Genomic DNA, 20,630 nt, shown 5'->3' with positions numbered 1-20,630 from the left:
TACTCGATCCTTTAACATACATACGGCTAGATTTGGAGTTTGGCGGTAAAAGGGCTGTTAACGCTCCGCGGGTTTTTTTCTGGCCGCACCATAAATTTAACTCTGGTATCGAGAGTTCAAACAAATGCTGCGTTAGGCTCCAAAAAAGGAGCGTAGAGCATATTTACCGCAAATGCAACTCTCGATACCAGAGTTGCTAACGGACGCGGCCGGCATCAAAAACGTGCTCGTGCACGATTCTCCCATAGGAAACAATGGGGCTGTTTGAGCTGAAAAGAAACCTAACACCTGCAAAAAAGCAGCGTTCAGCTCCTAACGCAGCCCCATTGTTTCCTATGGGGAAACACTTCCTACGTCTGCACCTAACACTCTAACATGTACCCCGAGTCTAAACACCCCTAACCTTACACTTATTAACCCCTAATCTGCCGCCCCCGCTATCGCTGACCCCTGCATTACACTTTTAACCCCTAATCTGCCGCTCCGTAAACCGCCGCCACCTATGTTATCCCTATGTACCCCTAATCTGCTGCCCTAACATCGCCGACCCCTATGTTATATTTATTAACCCCTAATCTGCCCCCCACAACGTCGCCGACACCTACCTACACTTATTAACCCCTAATCTGCCGAGCGGACCTGAGCGCTACTATAATAAAGTTATTAACCCCTAATCCGCCTCACTAACCCTATCATAAATAGTATTAACCCCTAATCTGCCCTCCCTAACATCGCCGACACCTACCTTCAATTATTAACCCCTAATCTGCCGACCGGAGCTCACCGCTATTCTAATAAATGTATTAACCCCTAAAGCTAAGTCTAACCCTAACACTAACACCCCCCTAAGTTAAATATAATTTTTATCTAACGAAATAAATTAACTCTTATTAAATAAATGATTCCTATTTAAAGCTAAATACTTACCTGTAAAATAAATCCTAATATAGCTACAATATAAATTACATTTATATTATAGCTATTTTAGGATTAATATTTATTTTACAGGCAACTTTGTAATTATTTTAACCAGGTACAATAGCTATTAAATAGTTAAGAACTATTTAATAGTTACCTAGTTAAAATAATTACAAATTTACCTGTAAAATAAATCCTAACCTAAGATATAATTAAACCTAACACTACCCTATCAATAAAATAATTAAATAAACTACCTACAATTACCTACAATTAACCTAACACTACACTATCAATAAATTAATTAAACACAATTGCTACAAATAAATACAATTAAATAAACTATCTAAAGTACAAAAAATAAAAAAGAACTAAGTTACAGAAAATAAAAAAATATTTACAAACATAAGAAAAATATTACAACAATTTTAAACTAATTACACCTACTCTAAGCCCCCTAATAAAATAACAAAGACCCCCAAAATAAAAAATTCCCTACCCTATTCTAAAATACAAAAATTACAAGCTCTTTTACCTTACCAGCCCTGAACAGGGCCCTTTGCGGGGCATGCCCCAAGAATTTCAGCTCTTTTGCCTGTAAAAAAAAAACATACAATACCCCCCCCCAACATTACAACCCACCACCCACATACCCCTAATCTAACCCAAACCCCCTTAAATAAACCTAACACTAATCCCCTGAAGATCTTCCTACCTTGTCTTCACCATCCAGGTATCACCGATCCGTCCTGGCTCCAAGATCTTCATCCAACCCAAGCGGGGGTTGGCGATCCATAATCCGGTGCTCCAAAGTCTTCCTCCTATCCGGCAAGAAGAGGACATCCGGACCGGCAAACATCTTCTCCAAGCGGCATCTTCTATGTTCTTCCATCCGATGACGACCGGCTCCATCTTGAAGACCTCCAGCGCGGATCCATCCTCTTCTTCCGACGACTAGACGACGAATGACGGTTCCTTTAAGGGACGTCATCCAAGATGGCGTCCCTCGAATTCCGATTGGCTGATAGGATTCTATCAGCCAATCGGAATTAAGGTAGGAATATTCTGATTGGCTGATGGAATCAGCCAATCAGAATCAAGTTCAATCCGATTGGCTGATCCAATCAGCCAATCAGATTGAGCTCGCATTCTATTGGCTGATCGGAACAGCCAATAGAATGCGAGCTCAATCTGATTGGCTGATTGGATCAGCCAATCGGATTGAACTTGATTCTGATTGGCTGATTCCATCAGCCAATCAGAAAATTCCTACCTTAATTCCGATTGGCTGATAGAATCCTATCAGCCAATCGGAATTCGAGGGACGCCATCTTGGATGACGTCCCTTAAAGGAACCGTCATTCGTCGTCTAGTCGTCGGAAGAAGAGGATGGATCCGCGCTGGAGGTCTTCAAGATGGAGCCGGTCGTCATCGGATGGAAGAACATAGAAGATGCCGCTTGGAGAAGATGTTTGCCGGTCCGGATGTCCTCTTCTTGCCGGATAGGAGGAAGACTTTGGAGCACCGGATTATGGATCGCCAACCCCCGCTTGGGTTGGATGAAGATCTTGGAGCCAGGACGGATCGGTGATACCTGGATGGTGAAGACAAGGTAGGAAGATCTTCAGGGGATTAGTGTTAGGTTTATTTAAGGGGGTTTGGGTTAGATTAGGGGTATGTGGGTGGTGGGTTGTAATGTTGGGGGGGGGTATTGTATGTTTTTTTTTACAGGCAAAAGAGCTGAAATTCTTGGGGCATGCCCCGCAAAGGGCCCTGTTCAGGGCTGGTAAGGTAAAAGAGCTTGTAATTTTTGTATTTTAGAATAGGGTAGGGAATTTTTTATTTTGGGGGTCTTTGTTATTTTATTAGGGGGCTTAGAGTAGGTGTAATTAGTTTAAAATTGTTGTAATATTTTTCTTATGTTTGTAAATATTTTTTTATTTTCTGTAACTTAGTTCTTTTTTATTTTTTGTACTTTAGATAGTTTATTTAATTGTATTTATTTGTAGCAATTGTGTTTAATTAATTTATTGATAGTGTAGTGTTAGGTTAATTGTAGGTAATTGTAGGTAGTTTATTTAATTATTTTATTGATAGGGTAGTGTTAGGTTTAATTATATCTTAGGTTAGGATTTATTTTACAGGTAAATTTGTAATTATTTTAACTAGGTAACTATTAAATAGTTCTTAACTATTTAATAGCTATTGTACCTGGTTAAAATAATTACAAAGTTGCCTGTAAAATAAATATTAATCCTAAAATAGCTATAATATAAATGTAATTTATATTGTAGCTATATTAGGATTTATTTTACAGGTAAGTATTTAGCTTTAAATAGGAATCATTTATTTAATAAGAGTTAATTTATTTCGTTAGATAAAAATTATATTTAACTTAGGGGGGTGTTAGTGTTAGGGTTAGACTTAGCTTTAGGGGTTAATACATTTATTTGAATAGCGGTGAGCTCCGGTCGGCAGATTAGGGGTTAATAATTGAAGGTAGGTGTCGGCGATGTTAGGGAGGGCAGATTAGGGGTTAATACTATTTATGATAGGGTTAGTGAGGCGGATTAGGGGTTAATAACTTTATTATAGTAGCGCTCAGGTCCGCTCGGCAGATTAGGGGTTAATAAGTGTAGGTAGGTGTCGGCGACGTTGTGGGGGGCAGATTAGGGGTTAATAAATATAACATAGGGGTCGGCGATGTTAGGGGCAGCAGATTAGGGGTACATAGGGATAACGTAGGTGGCGGCGATTTGCGGTCGGAAGATTAGGGGTTAATTATTTTAAGTAGCTTGCGGCGACGTTGTGGGGGGCAAGTTAGGGGTTAATAAATATAATATAGGGGTCGGCGGGGTTAGGGGCAGCAGATTAGGGGTACATAAGTATAACGTAGGTGGCGGTCGGCAGATTAGGGGTTAAAAATTTTAATCGAGTGGCGGCGATGTGGGGGGACCTCGGTTTAGGGGTACATAGGTAGTTTATGGGTGTTAGTGTACTTTAGGGTACAGTAGTTAAGAGCTTTATAAACCGGCGTTAGCCAGAAAGCTCTTAACTCCTGCTTTTTTCAGGCGGCTGGAATCTTGTCGTTAGAGCTCTAACGCTCACTGCAGAAACGACTCTAAATACCGGCGTTAGAAAGATCCCATTGAAAAGATAGGCTACGCAAATGGCGTAGGGGGATCTGCGGTATGGAAAAGTCGTGGCTGAAAAGTGAGCGTTAGACCCTTTAATCACTGACTCCAAATACCAGCGGGCGGCCAAAACCAGCGTTAGGAGCCTCTAACGCTGGTTTTGACGGCTACCGCCGAACTCTAAATCTAGGCCTTATTGTTTATTGCAAATTTTCTTGCAAATTTTACGTATCACCAAATAAACTATGTATCTAGTAGAGCAATCAAATTTATGTTTTATTTAAAAGTAAGTGGTATCACTAGTAAAGTGCTCTGTTTTTGATCAGAGCTTAATCATGGGAGAGGTTGTTTTGCATGGAAGTGCTTAAATTGGTTTTTACATTTAGATATTTTTTATGTGTATATATATATATTTCTTTTAGCTTTGTTTTATTTTAAAAGATGTACACCTGAGCTGTAGCAGCAAGCCTTGAATTCCAGGAGCCGTATCTGTACTGTGATTAAGAAGCTTGACAAAGGAGAAATCCGAAACGCGTTGCTGTTTTTGAGCCTATGCGGCTACCGTAGTCTGTAAGATCAGACACATTATACCTGTGCCAGTTTCAAACCGCGATACTGCGGACATTTGGCGGGTTCCGTTTGCACACCGCAGAGAATCGGCATCGGTCTGTCGTGCAAAGCAGATCCATACTTTCTGAATTGTAAGTTTGGATATATTTTATGCAATTTACGTGTATAGCACTAAGAAAAGTCTGTGTTTGCATCTGATTACAGCAGATTTGGAGAAAAATCTTGTTTAAAAGACTGTTCTGACTTTCCGGCTTGTATCCGACTTCTAAAGAGGATTTTTTTGCTTTTTGTGGAATCTATAAGTCTTGGCTTTTACCTGAGTATCAGTTTTCATTTTATTTGTATTTGTGTTTGTTCGTGAACTTTCAATTGTTATGTGTATTGTGCTTGATAATTAAATTGTACACTTCTTTTTACACTGCATTTATTTAGAATTGCTTTATATGAATTTATCGATTTAATCTTTTTTATATCCAATTTTTAAACTGTAAACTTCTTGACAATGTTGCGCACAGTGGACACAGGAACATTAAGATCTCAATACTCAGACAATTCTTTGTTGCTCTTTCTTTCCTCCATGCTCAGTGTGGCACACAAAAACACACACTAGAAAGGTTGAGTCAATTTTTCACCATTTTAACTGGTTGCCGGTGTGATTTCTATATTGTCAGCAACTGTTAATTGATACAGGGGAGTTTAATTACAAATTACAGGAGCATCACAAACTTGGAATGCAATTATTTCTTACAGTTTTGAGAAGGTGCCAATAATTTTGTCCAGTCCATTTTTGGAGTTTTGCATGGAATGTGTCAGATTTGGCTTTTTTCTCTCTATTTTTTTGTGTCATACCAATACAAACAAAAAAAATAAACATGAGAATGCCTAAACACTTTGTGCAAAGTGGTGCATTATCTGGCAGAAATGCAGGGGTGCCAATATTTTTGGCCATGACTGTATCTACCATTATTAGGTGTGCTTATTGTAAAAAAAACAAAGTACCTTCTCCATCTCATCTATGTAGCTCATGTTTAGATTTTTTAATGCAATAAGACCAATCTTATGCTGTTTCTTTGGGTACTAATGCACCTACTGTTTGTTCATTACAGGAAAATGCTGATTTGGTGTCACCTACTGTGAGAAATGTTATCAAGGCTGTAGTTTCTTAGGCACTGGCTGCTCTCCCATCCTCAAACAAGTGTAGAAGATCAGTTCAGATTTTACCTTCTACAAGTGCCATATGCCCTGAGACCAGAGATACTGTAAACATTATGTCTTCAAATGGTGAAGATTCCTCTGGGGATGAGGACTCCTCATCTGCTGTTTAATCTGATATTTCCTCTTTTTTGTTTAAAGTTGAACATATTTGTTCTCTTTTTAAGGAGGTCTTAATTACTTAATTACTATGGGGAGAAGATATCCAAAGTCCTGAAGAACAATTTGCTTTTAACTTGAAAGACGATCTAACCTGTGCGCATGTTATAAGTTTACTTCTGGTTGTATTTCTGTGTGATCAAAACCACTAAATAGCGTGCCACTTGTAATATGGTTATTAGTTTGTTTTTTTAATATCAATACAAATAGAAATTTAGTATCTATCTCATAGTCATTCACCTCTAAACTCATAGAACAAGCTCCACTGTAAAGGATACCAAAATCGCAAAAACACCTTCAAAACATTACAAAACAAATTAATTACAGGGAAAAATAAACTTCCCTCTATAAAACAGTCCATGCCAACATATGAAAAATACATTTGAAAACAGTTAAAATGAAATAGAAGAAAAATGAGAGAACCAGGTATAGTAAGACACAACTGCAAAGCGATAGACTCTTTTATAAATTCTGCATGCTGGGTTAAGTGTAGACAAAAAATCCTGACCATCATGTCCTTTGTGTCCGCAGGAATGTCATGACATTTTGTTCTATCCAAAGATACTACTTTACCATAGTAAAACAGACATGAGAATGTTTTACAGTCATTAACATTTACACAAAGTATTTTACAGCTTTATTTCTGAAGTGTTGCGGTTGCATAATTTTCACTCTAGCATTTGATGTGTGTGCTTTCCACTTCCCAAAAAGCAGCAGTCCCCAAACAGCTGCTTCTTACTTTCTCCACCAAGTGGATGTAAATCACCCTGAACAAGTTAATTTGGGGTAACTGATGGGTCCTTCCCTCGTGCGATTGGTGGAATTTCACACTCAAGTGAGTGTGTCATGATACATAGGGAGAGCAGACATACTGTTTCCATTGCCCATTCCACGCAAAAGCTGGGTGGACAAGTTCCCAAGTCAGGAACCTTGTACAGACCCAGCTTAGTACATGAAGCCCAATATGGCGTCAGTAAGAATAATTTTGTAAAACAGCTATATGAAATGATATCAATGTATATTTCATAGTTCCTTCTGCTAATATGCTATTTTTTCTTTTTTGGGTTTTTATAACAGTATGAAAAGGTATCCATTTCACTTTATTTGAGGGAAGTCATGACATCTACACTATGAGCAGTACCGAGAACTGTTAGCTTTCATGCTCAATAATCCTTATATGGACATACTGTTTTTGTACTCCAATAAGGAACCCTATTGATAATTGTTCTCATGTTTATCTCACCTAAGATTTTGTTGTAACAGGTTACTTTTGTAGTGTGAACATGTGCTCCTTTTATGACATAGGATGCTTTATTGTTAACTTTTCAGTTTTTTTATTTTTTATTTTCATCTTATCCATGCTATATTTGTATTAAAAAAGTCAGTAAGTGAATAACCCCAAAAAGCTAAAGGCTAAGTAATGTTTGATTAAATAGAAGCTACAAGTGTACGATTGGTTTGGTCACATGCTTTTTAACTGCTTTCATATGCAACATTTCTGTTTTAAGCTGTGATTTATGTTCATTGCTAATTTTTTTAATACATTGGCTTATATTCAAACTATGAATAAATAACATGCTGACATGTTTGACCTAGTTATAGTAAAATTCATTACAAATTGATTGATTGCATGCAAATTGTAACATTACTTTCTTTAAATACTGTTTATACATGCTGATATATGCCTGAATTAAAAAAAACTGATGAATTATTACAGCAACTTATTGTGAATGTTTAATATATACTTTGTTTTATTTTTGTTTTTCCTTTTATGCAGTAAATCAGGAGGAGTAACAGTCATCCCTTTTAGCAAAGTGCTCATGGCTTGGGAATAATTAAAAGAAGATGACATTTTTTTTTCTTCAATTAACAATAAATGATGAATTTCTGTCAATACATTGGAAAAGAGGAAGTTTCAACATACCACTTCTTAATGCATATTTACAAAGTTTACTATAGCTAGAGAAAAAAGTATAAACTGTATACAAATGTAAAGGCTTAAAAGGACATTAAACTGTAGTTATAGGCTGTTTGGAATGCACATTACTTCTACATGCTTGTAAATAAATGCAAAAATATTTTAAAAATGATCGATGTAAGGCTAAAAAAAATATCAGTATATTTTGTTAGAAACCTTTTCTTTTAGAAGTTGGCTATGTCCACTCAAGGAGGGATACAGTAGTTTCACAGTTTGATTGACACATTGTATCCCTCTTTCTCATGAACCAGCAATTAGCTTCAAATGCGGACCCCTCTCTTTCTCGCACAACCTCTATTTCCTGTTCATGACAAGAACTGTTTTTAAGAGCAATGAAGATACTAGGTAGTGAATAATATTTTAGTTATAAGTCCATTTAAGTTCCATAAATAGCAGTGTAATTGTAGGATGAAGAAAAGTTTAATACATATTTATATCTCCAAAATAAACTTACTGGATATCATGCCATTTGAAAAATGATTTATACCATAACCCTTACTACTGTAAATTTAAATGATGCTGTCATATATCATTATACACCTTCCATTAAGCCGATAAAAGGTCAGGTTACTCGCAAGTGATATTGGGTTTATCGCAGCTGTTTGTGCACGTCGGATGTAACATTTGTATTACAAGTTGAAAGTAAACGCAGTCGTTTAAATGTGTTTTCGGATATCGCAAACTCAGAGCTCTGGATAACTGTTTTGCAAAACAAAAAAGGGTTCACAAAAACCGTCAAAAATACATTTAAAAGTACAGTTACACTCATAATAACACCATCTAATAAAAATTATTTTAAAAAAAATTGCACAAAAAAAAGTTACAAATGCTCAAAGATATGAGGTCTCAGGTGTTAGAAAAAAAAAAGGCAGGCATAGGGCTTTGACATTAAGATATACACATATACATGTCTAAATATGTATATGTATGTAAAAAACCCTTTTTTGCTCCATTGAAATCTATGGGGGGAATACGTTAACGCGGCCGCGATATTCTAACATTGTACATTTGTGTGCATTGGGTTATTGCAAAAATGTTTTACTTTTGACTTGTAATATGAGCGCTTACTGACGTATGCAAAAAGCTTACTTCTAGCAGAGTTAGCGTCAAGAGGAAGCATTAAATACCGCTTCACTTGTAATCTGGCCCAAAATGATTATGTAATAAAGATGTCTTGGTTAATTAAATACATATTAATGGTTCTAAAACACAAAACATAATTTAAGTATTTGCACATAAACACACACGTCTACAGTTCTGAAATTGGAAGCAGGCCATAAAATGTGTTTGTATTACAAATACCAAGAATACTACTGCATACATAAAACACATTATATTTTAGTGACCTAGCATGAAACATGTTTTTTTAATGATCTTGCCATGAGTTAAATTAATAACATACAATGCCTTTTTTAGGTGTAACAACTAATCAACTGTATTGAAAGTATGGCATCTAACATTTAAATTTTAGGATGGTCAGACTTACGTGACGTTGTAAAAAGCACAGAATAAACATCTCACATTTTTGGATTATTATATTTTTAAGTCTCTTTTTTTTCTTCTTACAACAGCCTGAACCATTTTTTGTTGCTTCTTATTTCATTTTGACAAGCAACACACAGTTGACCTTTACTGTATATTTATACAGAATGTGCCATTTAGAAGTATTGAGAAATCTGTTTTTAATATCTATCAGGCCACTAGTGTTAGACAATTCAGAAGAATGATGTATTACATTTTAAAGCATCAGAGCATGTTTTGAGTAATGTATGTTCTGCTCAGAAGCTGATAGTGATGTTTAGAGACTCCACAGTGATCACACACCTTTGTCTGGTGATAAATGAATGGCTGACACATAGTGCCTCCATTTCGAAACTGCAAAATAATAGATTTGATTCTTTCCTGAGATATTAAACAGACTTTAAAGGGCCAGTAAATACAAACGATTTGCATCATCAGCAATTACATGATAAACAATGCAATAGCACTTAGGGATCAATTTATTAAACCCCGGGCGGACATGATTTGATATCGGCTGCTAGCAGGGGTGTCAACCAGCCTGTCGTATAGGATCGGGCGGATTGCAGACCGCAGTCTCAGAGGCAGCGGACCAGTTATGAAGCAGCGGTCTTAAGACCGCTGCTTCATACCTGCTGTTTCTGGTGAGCCTGAAGGCTCACACAGAAACAGGGGCATAGAGCTCCATAATTCAGCACCTTAGACTTGCAGGGACAGTATTGCTAAAATTACATGCTCTAATGATTTAAATAATGTACATTTTGCTCTATGTGTCCCTTTAAGATTATTTAAAGGTAGGTGAACAATTCAAAGATAGCTGAAAAAGCAAGTAGCATGATTGACATGATATATGAAAAGGTATTAGTAGCAGAACTGACACATAATACTATGGGACAGTGTGGCAACTTATTTGATCTCTGTTCTCTAGATGACACTTTGGTTCAGTTAAAGGGACAGTCAACACCAGAATTTTTGTTGTTTTAAAAGATAGATAATCACTTTATTACCCATTCCCCAGTTTTGCACAGCCACCACGGTTATATTAATATACCTTTTAGCTCTGTGATTAACCTGTATCTAAACATCTTCTGACAGCCCCCTGATCACATGACATTTTTTATTATTTATTGACTTTCATTTTAGCCAATTAGTGCAGTGTCTGCCACAATTCACAGGCGTGCTCACAATGTTATCTATATGGTTTACAGGAACTAGCTCTCCCCTGCTGTGAAAAGCAAATACAAAAGCATGTGATTAGAGGCGGCCTTCAAGGGCTTAGAAATGATCATATGAGCCTTCCTGGGTTTAGCTTTCAACTAAGAATACCAAGAGAACAAAGCAAAATTGGTGATAAAAGTAAATTGGAAAGTTGTTTAAAATTACATGCCTTATTTGAAACATGAAAGTTTTTTTTGGACTTGACTGTCCCTTTAAATTACACTATAAAACTGAAAATGACAATTTTTCCAAATTCCTAAGTAATCTGGTAAATTTTCTTTTGTTAATGTCAGTGTTGTTCTGCCACATTAAAATGCTAAAATGTTAAGGAAATAGCTTTACAAAAACTAGATACCATAAAATGTGTTAAATAAGCTTCTATATATTAAAGGGACATTAAACACTTTGAGATGGCAATATAAAATGATAAATAATATATATAAAACGAAGTCTGCAACATCCTTTCATTATTTATTCTGTCCTTTTTTCCTGTAACTCCATTCTGAATAGTGAGCTTTTTAGTTCCTGTTAGAAATGGAAGTGCAGAACATTGTTATATTTCACACAGCCATTGGCTGCACACTCTAGTGACCTATTTATAACTGTCCCTAATTGGCCACAGCAGAGAAGGTAACCTTAGTTGCAACATGACAGCTCGCATTGTTTTATAACCACTAAAACTTTAAAAAATACACCCACATGTTATTCTCACACTAATCTTTCATTTTCATGTATAATTCTACCTAGTGCTTAATGTCCCATTAAGAAATTTCTACAGTTGTTTATCTAAAAACACCACCATTGCAATAGAAAAAGTAACTTTGCAATATATTTAATTGGATTTTTATATTATTAAAATTGATAAATGACACTGTTAACACAAAGGTTTATTTGCTATCTAATAATACTTGAATTTCAAAAAGCTCTTCAATCATATTCTCAAAAATATTGAGGTTAGAAGAATATGTTACAGAAAAATAATCTTTCATTATGACTCAGATATAAATGATAAAAAGGAAGAACCTGTCAATTTCCTCCAGTGATCGCACTTGCAACATCATCAGATATACAAATGAACGCGCTTAATGAAATATCCGTCAAACTTGGCAGGTCTGTAGTGGCAGTATCAGGGATATAAGCAGAAATAATAGGGGTTACCCTACACCGCTCTCATATAATAAAACCTTCCTAGTATATTGTCTTATTTTGGACATCTCTAAAATCACACAAACAAACAAGAAAAGTGGTCAAAGGAAGAATTATAAAGTGGTGCATGGTCTAAAGATAAAAGGTACAAGATATTACTTTACAACCTTAATACCTTTTCTATCTGGACTTTCAGCGAAAAACTTGCATAGAGTACCATAGAATTTTTAACATATTTACTATCATTTCATTTAAGGTAAACGAAATATATAAAAAGATTAATTATCGCATGCCACAAGAACCTTTAGTTTTTGAACGGTAGAAAAACAAATCTCAAATTTTTTTCATTGTCATCCTCTGATTCAGCTAAGGCCAAATATATATGTTTTATCATTTTTGATAAATTTAATGTCTTTTTCTGCAGCTATGTCTAAAATCATGCAATGTGGGGTAACTCTTATTTGGTATGGTAAAACTGCTCAAATTCTCAAAATTGACCCCCAAGTATATTTCATGCCAACATTCAGTCACAAAATGAGGCCATATAAAAAGAAATCATGGACTTTTTAAACAAACCTTTAGTTTCTCACTGATATTATTTGCACGCAATTGGGTCAATTTATCAAGGCTACAACTGTGAATATGCTGTAATTCTGTTTCAAATCAAGTGCAAAATTGATATGCCAAAGTTAACAATGCGTTAACATAGTAAAATGTAGAACAGTTTGCGACCAAATAAAAATTTATAAAAAAAATTGGTACGCTCACGTTTCATTTGACGCAGCAAACCTGATTTTTAATCTGCCAACTTTGAGTATGCAAATGCCATTATTTTTACAAAATAGCTGGGATGCCCAACATATTGGGAGCTATTGATTGAGCTGTTGTTCGTTTCTGGTAGAGCACTTCTCTCTTCGTATTCAAATTAAAATTACCCTGGGGAATTCTCCATATGGTTGATGGGGGAAACCAGACGTGGACCCAGTGTGCTTAGAGGAATGTGGCTGCACCTCACTGTCAAGGCCCATAGAAGGCCAAAACAATCATCTGAGGTTGTCATGTTCTTTGTTCAGGGGATAATTGCCGGGTATTTCGGGGCTGGACTGACCTTACTTGACGGGATCAGCCTGATATGCTTCAGGAAATTTTTCTTCTGTGAAAAGCACGCTGGTCTAAAAGAGGCTGCTTCAGGGTGGTAGATCATAATAGAACTAGCTGATGAGCTGTTGTTCATTCCTGATAGAGCGCTTCTCTCTTCATATGCAAATTAAAATTACCCTGGGAAAGTCTCCCTATGGGTGATGGGGGAAACAGACGTGGACTCATTGCCCAGTGTGCTTAGAGGAATGCAGCTGCACCTCACCGATGAGGCCCATAGGAAGCCAAAACGATCGTCTGCGGTTGTCATGTTCCTTGTTCAGAGGAAAATTGCCTGGTATTTTGGGGATGGACTGAGCTTACTTGGCAGGATCAGACTGAAATACTTCAGGAAAGTTTTCCTCTGTGAAAAGGACACTGGTCTAAAAGAGGCTGCTCCTGGGTGGTAAATTGCCATAGAACTAGCTGATGAGCTGTTGTTCGTTCCTGGTAGAGTGCTTCTCTCTTCGTATGCCCAACATATTGGGCGCTATTGATTGTACCCATGTATCTGGGTAGCCTCCAAAACCAAGAGAGGAGGTATATTGTGCCAGGAGGCAAAATCATTCCTTCAACATACAAGTAATATGTGATACCAACTTAAAAATTATGAGTGTACAGTTAGGATTTCGAGGATCAATCCATGACTCTTGTATTCTAAGATATTTGGCTATTTATGACAAGTTCAAGGAGGGAGAAATGCCAGTGGGTATTATTCTAGGCAAATGTCTCATAAATATTTATATATTATTACATTTATCAATTTGCTAATATAAATGTTATATTTATTGCATGCAGGAAATTCTGGCTATACATGCTTTTAATGGTTGTTCACACCAGCCAACAATCTTTCATCTGGTGAAGAATTACAGTATAATAAAGCACAAAAATCTGCCATTGAGCGAACATTTGGAGTTTTAAAGAGTAGATTCCGGTGTTTACATTACTCAGGTGGAATCATGCAATATGTCCCAGAGAACGTTGCTAAGATATTTTAATTTGCTGTATGCTGCACAATATAACAATTAGCATACCACATTTTGAAAATTAGATTTTAGATTTAACAGAGTATGAAGATAATGACTTAGTACCCAAAGAACCAAATGATGCAAGGGGGTTCCAAGCTAGAGCTGAGGATATTCAGGCAGTATTTGGACATTAAACATTAACATGTGCACTTTTTTCTGCTGCAGAGTTTTCTGGATATTATGTTATAAATAAAATATTTAATTTAAACTTATACAAAACATTTTTTATTGTGTGTCTAAAAATTTTAACGTAAAAACTATAAACATACACCTAGATTACGAGTTTTGCGTTAAAGGCTGTGCGGTGCTAACGAGCAGTTTATGCTCACCGCTCACTTACAGACAGCGCTGGTATTAGGGGTTTTTACAACCCAGACAAGAAGTGAGCGTTGAGCAAAATTTTGCTCCTTACCGCACTCCAATACCAGCGCTGCTTACGTATTGGTGAGCTGGTGTAACATGCTCGTGCACGATTTCACCATAAGAATCAACGGGGAGAGCCGGCTGAAAAAAAGTCTAATACCTGCAAAAAAGCAGCGTAAAGCTCCTTAACGCAGCCCCATTGATTCCTATGGGGAAATACATTTCATGTCTACACCTAACACCCTAACATGAACCCTGAGTCTAAACACCCCTAATCTTACACTTATTAACCCCTAATCTGCCGCCCCCAACATCGCCACAACCTACATTATATTATTAACCCCTAATCTGCCGCTCTAGACACCGCCGCCACCTACATTATACTTATGAACCCCTAATCTGCTGCCCCCAACATCGCCAACACCTACATTATATTTATTAACCCCTAATCTGCCACCCCAATGTCGCCGCAACCTACCTACACTTATTAATCCCTAATCTGCTGCCCCCAACGTCGCCGCCACTATAATAAACATATTAACCCCTAAACTGCCATACTCCCGCCTCGCAAACATTAGTTAAATATTATTAACCCCTAATCTGCCGGCCCTAACATCGACGCCACCTACCTACATTTATTAACCCCTAATATGCCACCCACAACGTCGCCGCCACTATATTAAAGTTATTAACCCCTAAACCTAAGTCTAACTCTAAACCTAACACCCCCAACTTAAATATAATTAAAAGACTAACTAAATTATTCCTTTTTAAAACAAAATACTTACCTATAAAATAAACCCTAAGATAGCTACAATATAACTAATAGTTACATTGTATCTATCTAGGGTTTATTTTTATTTTACACAAAAGTATGTATTTATTTTAACTAGGTAGAATAGTTACTAAATAGTTAATAACGATTTACTAACTACCTAGCTAATTAAATAAAATGATCTAAAGTACAAAAAAACCAAAACACTAAATTATAGAAAATAATAAACAAATTACAAGATTTTTAAACTAATTACACCTAATCTAATCCCCCTAACAAAATAAAAAAGCCCCCCAAAATAAAAAAAAGCCCTACCCTACACTAAATTACAAATAGCCCTTAAAAGGGCCTTTTGCAGGGCATTGCCCCAAAGTAATCAGCTCTCTTACCTGTAAAAAAAATTACAAATCCCCCTCAACATTAAAACCCACCACCCACACAACCAACCCTACTCTAAAACCCAGGCAATACCCCCTTAAAAAAACCTAACACTAACCCCTTGAAGATCACCTTACCGGGAGAAGTCTTCACCCAACCGGGCCGAAGTCCTCAACGAAGCCGGGAGAAGTCTTCATCCAAGCCGGGCAAAGTGGTCCTCCAGACGGGCAGAAGTCTTAATCCAGACGGCATCTTCTATCTTCATCCATCCGGCGCGGAGCGGGTCCATCTTCAAGACATCCGACGCGGAGCATCCTCTTCAATCGACGGCTAACACAGAATGAAGGTACCTTTAAGTGACGCCATCCAAGATGGCGTCCCTTCAATTCCGATTGGCTGATAGAATTCTATCAGCCAATCGGAATTAAGGTAGAAAAAATCCTATTGGCTGATGTTCAAACTATATTAGTTCATGTTGGTCATCCTTGTATTACCTACCGAAATTAACCATTTCCTGCATGGCTGCTTCCTCATGTACTTCAAAACCTGTCTGACGTAGGTTTTTACTTTCTTCCTCACATTGCTATAAAACAGGGGGAATTGTAGGAGTAGCAGAGATATTTTTATCATGGGTTTGAACTTTTTGTTCCTCACACTGCTCATACATGAATCTGCCAAGTATATCTTTGGATATAAATATAAATAAAGTACCATGAACCTCTCTTAGAGTGAGTGAGATCTCCTGCGAGCTGCATTGTGCATGTTCAGTATCTAAAATAAATAAAAGATTATTTTAAAACACATTGGGCTAGATTACAAGTGGAGTGCTAATTTATTGCGCACCCGTAAAGGGGCGTTGAGTAAATAGCCAGCCATTACAAGTGGCTGGCTAATGCTACCGCAAGCTCGTGGCAGTAATTAGCGCTCTGAAATTTAACCAGAGATCAGATCCATGGGTAATTTTCAAAATGTGCCCCAATTGCCCCCAAATTTAAGTGTAAGGTTGTTTTTTTGTAAAAGTAGTATTTTTTTTAAAATTAAAAGTAACTGCACATAACAGTTGCTAGGGGTTAAAGTGAGTGGGTGTGGGGTGTTGCGGTCCATGGGGACTGTGTGTTCCCTGTAAATATATATGTATATGCTTATATACATATATATTTATGTGTTAAAGGGACAGTCTAGTCAAAATTAAACTTTCATGATTCAGATAGGGCATGTAATTTTAAACAACTTTCCAATTTACTTCTATTATCTAATTTGCTCAATTCTTTAGATATCCTTTGTTGAAGAAATAGCAATGCACATGTGTGAGCCAATCACACAATGCCTCTATGTGCAGCAACCAATCAGCAGCTACTGAGCATATCTAGATATGCTTTTCAGCAAGTGATATCAAGAGAATGAAGCACATTAGATAATAGAAGTAAATTAGAAAGTTGCTTAAAATGACATGCTCTTTCTAAATCACGAAAGAAAAAATTTGGGTTTCATGTCCCTTTAATATGTGCATATAGGCCTTCCTGAATGGAGCTCCACAGTCCACACACAGAACCCCGTTGGTCACTTCTACTGAATCCGTTTGTGATTGGACCACATCGTCACGTGAATCGTGATGAGTTACACAATGCTTCTTGCCTGTGAGGAGGGAGGGATTAGGATGTTCGACTGGCAAATGTCATCCACTGTGTCTCTCCAGAGTGAAAGGATTGAGAGGATGTGACGGCAGCTGCAGACGTCTGACCCCCTGCATATCTGTGTGAGTATGCTGTTAAAAATCATAGGGAATGTTAGTGGAGCGGCAGAACAGTTTTTAACTCTCTCCACTGGCTCAGGCATAGGACTGTGTTTTTGTTAATCTGAATGTTGGATATTGATTAATATTCATAGTCTACACGTATTGTGGATGGGATACCCCATGGGAGGAACTGTGTAATTGCTGTATTTTTTATTCATTTAATAAGGGCTTACAACGTTGTTGCACAAACACTTTTGGCAATATGTGTATATACACATATAAACACATAAATATATATGTATATATTTATATACGTATGTATTAAAAAATGTGCTGCCTATTGCTGCTCAGCTTACTCCCCTCACTATGCTAAGTTTTCAGCCGTGTTTTACGGCATAAGAACGAGGCTCCCTAGGTCGCGTTTGCATTGTTCTCAATTTGTAATACCAGTGCACATTTGCATGTGCTGATATTACTGAGTGAATCCAAATATTGTGGTTGCATAAGCGGTATTTTGCGCTCCACTTGTCATCTAGCCCACATGTAGTTAAAGGGGCAGAGTAATTTGAATATGTACAGTTGTAAGCAGTTTCTAAATATTTTAATTTAGTTATCAATGTTTTTAATAACAAACAAAGGCCCAGATTCCGAGTTTTGCGTTAGAGGCTATGCAGTGCTAACGAGCAGTTTTCACTCAACTCTCACTTACATGCAGCGCTGGTATTACGAGTTTTCAGAAACCCGTCGTTAAAAGACAAGAAGTGAGCGTTGAGCAAAATTTTGCTCCTTACCACACTCCAATACCAGCGCTGCTTAAGTCAGCGGTGAGCTAGTGTAACGGGCTCGTGCACGATTTCCCCATAGGAATCAAAGGGGAGAGCCGGATGAAAAAAAGTCTAACACCTGCAAAAAAGCAGCGTAAAACTCATTAACGCAGCCCCATTGATTCCTATGGGGAAATAACATTTTTGTCTACACCTAACACCCTAACATGAACCCCAAGTCTAAACGCCCCTAATCTTACACTTATTAACCCATAATCTGCCGCCTCTGACATCGCGACACCTAAATTATAATTATTAACACCTAATCTGCCACTCCGGACACCGCCGCCACCTACATTATACTTATGAACCCCTAATCTGCTGCCCCCAACATCGCCAAACCCTACATTATATTTATTAACCCCTACTCTGCTGCCCCCAATGTCGCCGCCACCTATCTACACTTACTAACCCCTAATCTGCCGCACCCAACATCGCCGCCACTATAATAAACATATTAACCCCTAAACCGCCGCACTCCTGCCTCGCAAACACTAGTTAAATATTATTAACCCCTAATCTGCCGCCCCCAATGTCGCCGCCACTATACTAAATTTATTAACCCCTAAACCTAAGTCTAACCCTAACCCCCCCTAACTTAAATATAATTTAAATAAATCTAAATAAAAATTAATATTATTACCTAAATAATTCCTATTTAAAACTAAATACTTACCTGTAAAATAAACCCTAAGCTAGCTACAATATAACTAATAGTTACATTGTAGCTATTTTAGGATTTTTTTTTTATTTTACAGGCAAGTTTGTATTTATTTTAACTAGGTAGAATAGTTATTAAATAATTATTGACTATTTAATAACTACCGAGTTAAAATAAAGACAAATTTACCTGTAAAATAAAACCTAACCTAAGTTACCTAACACTACACTATAATTAAAGAAATTAACTAAATTCAATACAATTACCTAAATTAAATTAAATTATCTAAAGTACAACCCCCCCCCCACTAAATTACAGAAAATAATAAACAAATTACAGAAATTTTAACTAATTACACCTAATCTAATAGCCCTATTAAAATAAAAAAGGCCCCCCAAAATAAAAAAAACCCTAGCCTAAACTAAACTACCAATAGCCCTTAAAAGGGTCTTTTGTGGGGCATTGCCACAAAGTAATCAGCTGATTGGAACAGCCAATAGAATGCAAGCTCAATCCTATTGGCTGATTGGATCAGCCAATAGGATTGAACTTACATCCTATTGGCTGATTGCATCAGCCAATAGGATTTTTTCAACCTTAATTCCGATTGGCTGATAGAATTCTATCAGCCAAATGGAATCTAAGAGACGCCATCTTGGATGACGTCACTTAAAGGTACCTTCATTCTGTTTTAGTCGTTGGAAGAAGAGGATGCTCCGTGTCGGATGTCTTGAAGAGGGAGCCTCTCCGCGCCGGATGGATGAAGATAGAAGATGCCGTCTGGATGAAGACTTCTGCCTGTCTGGAGGACCACTTCTGCCCGTCTGGAGGACCACTTCTGCCCGGCTTGGATGAAGACTTCTGCCCGTCTGGAGGAACTTCGCCCGGCTTGGATGAAGACGTCTTCCGGTAAGTCGATCTTCAGGGGGTTAGTGTTAGGTTTTTTAAGGGTTTATTGGGTGGTTTTATTTTTTAGATTAGGGGTTTGGGCTTGCAAAAGAGCTAACTGCCCTTTTAAGGGCAATGCCCATCTAAATGCCCTTTTCAGGGCAATGGGGAGCTTAGGTTTCTTTAGATAGTATTTTATTTGGGGGGTTGGTTGTGTGGTTGGTGGGTTTTACTGTTGGGGGGTTTGTTTGTATTTTTTTTTTACAGGTAAAAGAGCTGATTACTTTGGGGCAATGCCCCGCAAAAGGCCCTATTGGTAGTTTAGTTTAAGCTAGGGTTTTTTTTTTTTTGGGGGGGGGGCTATTTTTATTTTAATATGGCTATTAGATTAGGTTTAATTAAATTTCTGTAATTTGTTTATTATTTTCTGTAATTTAGTGTGTTTTTTTGTACTTTAGATAATTTAATTTAGGTAATTGTATGTAATTTATTTAATTGTATTTAATTTAGTTAATTTATTTTATTATAGTGTAGTGTTAGGTGTAATTGTAACTTAGGTTAGGTTTTTTTTTACAGGTACTTTTGTATTTATTTTAGCTAGGTAGTTAATAAATAGTTAATAACTATTTAGTAACTATTCAACCTAGTTAAAATAAATACAAACTTGCCTGTAAAATAAAAATAAATCACAGCTAGCTACAATGTCACTATTAGTTATATTGTAGCTATTTTAGGGTTTATTTTACAGGTAAGTATTTAGTTTTAAATAGGAATAAATTAGTTAATGATAGGAATTTTTAGTTAGATTTCTTTTAATTATATTTAAGTTAGGGGGTGTTAGGGTTAGACTTAGATTTAGGGATTAATAACTTTAATATAGTGGCGGCGACATTGGGGGCGGCAGATTAGGCGTTAATAAATGTAGGTAGGTGACGGCGATGTTAGGGACAACAGATTAGGGGTTAATAATATTTAACTAGTGTTTGCG

The 20,630-nt window shown here is 36.9% G+C and overlaps 1 long non-coding RNA gene across 1 annotated transcript in view; it reads left to right on the top strand.

The window, feature by feature from the left end:
- LOC128651807 (uncharacterized) overlaps nt 1-9,504 on the top strand; it is a 103,534-nt gene extending 94,030 nt beyond the window's left edge. The window contains exon 3 of the long non-coding RNA XR_008401187.1: nt 7,771-9,504. This is a non-coding gene — a long non-coding RNA (uncharacterized LOC128651807). The remainder of the gene's footprint in view (nt 1-7,770) is intronic.
- Nucleotides 9,505-20,630: the final 11,126 nt, after the last annotated feature.

Source organism: Bombina bombina, chromosome 3, assembly GCF_027579735.1.
Source record: "Bombina bombina isolate aBomBom1 chromosome 3, aBomBom1.pri, whole genome shotgun sequence".
Lineage (NCBI taxonomy): Eukaryota > Metazoa > Chordata > Amphibia > Anura > Bombinatoridae > Bombina > Bombina bombina.
Note: the sequence above shows the minus strand (reverse complement) of the source record. Positions and strands in the feature narration are given on the sequence as shown.